At 32.7% G+C, this 2708-nt stretch overlaps 1 non-coding gene across 1 annotated transcript; it reads left to right on the top strand.

Moving 5' to 3' along the window:
* The first annotated feature begins 551 nt into the window (after nt 1-551).
* LOC125113684 (U6 spliceosomal RNA) lies at nt 552-658 on the top strand. Its single transcript, XR_007131549.1, has one exon. It is a non-coding gene; the product is annotated as a U6 spliceosomal RNA (small nuclear RNA).
* Nucleotides 659-2708: the final 2050 nt, after the last annotated feature.

Raw genomic sequence — 2708 nt, forward strand, 5'->3', positions numbered from 1 at the left:
ATCTAAGTGTGGGCTGTGTGAGGTCCACATATTGGCACTGATTAGGTCAGTATCTCACCATAAATATTTTCTGTCAAATTAATTTTCTGTCAAATGATCTAGAGCCCTTCAAGGAGCAATTCACAGGGTAATATTTTTATATAACTTCAAGCATTTCATTTATTTAAAAAAATCAGCTTTTCTCTGTGAAATAACTTGCCAAACCATTTCTTAGAATCAGAGAAAGGGTGTTTTTGACAAGTGCATCTTAAATTATCAAGAGTGTTTAGATCCTAATTAATAAAACTATTAAATTTGACATCATTACTGCATCAAATGCCAATTAACATAATGCCAATTAACACAATGGCAATTAACACAAATGCTAATAATGGTTTACTCATTTAGAATAAATTAACATTTGTATTTAATAATCACTTGCATATATACACTTAGTAAAATTAATTACTAGAAAAGCAATTACATATATGACATAGTTATTTTTATATATAGTGATATCGATCTAATTATCTATCATTATCTATCTTTAGCTTTAAAACAAAACTGGATAAGTGCTTGTTTCAGCAGCACGTATACTAAAATTTGTGTGATACAGGGAAGACTAACATAACCCATATGTAAGGATGACATGCAAATTTGTGAAGAATTTCATGTTTTTAGGGAGCAATATTCAATATCCTAAGAAAAACCATAATGGAAAAAATGTAGAAAAGAATATATGTTTGTATAACGGAATCACTGTGCTGTCTTTCAGAAATTAACACATTGTAAATCCACTATACCTCAGTAAAAAATAAAACAAACAAGAATTCCCATCAAAACTGGATATTTAGAAGGTTAATTTTGAGTACTTTTCATCTTACACAAAAAGCCAGTACTTTGGCCCAATTCACCTAGATAATAAGAGTCTGCCCTAATGGCTCTCATCTTTTGGGGTACATACGTTCTATGACTTTGATTTCCTACTGTCCAAAGGAAATTGTGTTTTATGTTTTTTTCTTGTCTTCCAGGTGTTAATCCAAAACTCGTAAATACTTGTTTTCCCATGATTCAACCCAAGGCACAAATACTGCCAAGCCATTAAATTCTATCAATAAATTTCCCCTTCCATATATTTTCTAGAACTCTTTTATAAGTTGACCCCAGCTAATTCTCTTCTCCTATAATAAATAATATTATAAATGTTATAATAATTTCCTGTATTTTAACATATTTTCAGATTTTAATTCAAACACTGGTACAAATATTTCATGGTACTTAAAATATGTCATTTTTTATTCAAAATTGACTTCCTAAATATTACCTGTGACATCTTTTGAATTTTTTCCCAACAGATATTGAATCCATTATAGATGACAGCCAAGTTCAAACTAAAATCTAATGGTATATTTCATGCTAAAAAGTAAAATAAAATAGAACTCCTATGGAGAGAACATGGGCATCATATTCAGACTGAGTTTGGTTAACATGGGAGCTGAACCACATGCTGGTTAGACGGCTGTAATCAAGTTCTTAACCAAGTCTGTTTTCTCATCTGTATATTGAATCTGATATTTAGATAATATAAGTCAATATTTGATCTTAATTCAGGTATTTCAAGTATATTAAGAATCATGTTAATAACTATAGAATAATTGCTTTTAAACTAGTTAATTTATACACTATCATAAAATACATGATAGCAGATGTATCTGAAATTTGTTCTCAGAATTGCATCATTAAATATTGGATAATAGGTCTCTCCTTGAGAAAAAAAATGTCAAGTTTTATGTCTTTTTTTTCTAAATTCAGAGAGGATATACACACACACTTTAAATATTACAGTCTAAAGCCCCTTCTCTCCCAACCCAAGATCACATTATCCTATTTTGCACCTTGTTTCACTTACCCAGAGGATCATTTTCTGCCTTTCCCACTAGAGGGCCCAGAGAATTTCATAGCATAGAATAGACATTCAATATATATTTGCTGTATGAATGGGCTATGTCCTGAAGGGGAATCAAATTTTGTTCTCAAGTTTGTAAATTGAGCCAGATAGCATCTGTCCTTTATAAGTATCTAGTTGTTATACATAATGGAAAGAATATAAAATCTTATAAAGAATTTTTCTCTTTTCTTATGAGAAGGCAAGTTATTTGTCTTTTGGGACATGACTTTTTTTGTGTGAATTTCATCATAATTTTGGTGTTGTATTGGTTTAAGCTTTTTTTTTTTTGTAAATTTATGAGGCTGCTAAGAACTACTAAGTTTAATTTTTTAAGGTAGAAAATTACAATGCCACTGCACTGATATCCAGAAACTGCATTCTAATTGACTACAGAAAACACCATAAATGTGAAACCAAGATGTGTTTGAAAGAAGAATGAAGATTGGTGTACTTTGGAGAGTAAATACAAGTAAGCCTCTCCTCAACCTCCTGCTTCCCTGCATCCACCTCTCCACTCCCCTCCCATGCCATGCAAATTCTGGCTGAACAAATTTAGTAGGAATAAACAGAATTTTTTTTTTTTGTCTTTTTGCCATTTTCTTGGGCCGCTCCCATGGCATATGGAGGTTCCCAGGCTAGGGGTCGAATCAGAGCTGTAGCCTCCGGCCTACGCCAGAGCCACAGCAACGCAGGATCTGAGCTGCGTCTGCAACCTACACCACAGCTCACGGCAACACCAGATCCTTAACCCACTAGCAAGGGCAGGGATGGAACCCGCAAC

The sequence above is a fragment of the Phacochoerus africanus genome, chromosome 13, assembly GCF_016906955.1.
Source record: "Phacochoerus africanus isolate WHEZ1 chromosome 13, ROS_Pafr_v1, whole genome shotgun sequence".
NCBI lineage: Eukaryota > Metazoa > Chordata > Mammalia > Artiodactyla > Suidae > Phacochoerus > Phacochoerus africanus.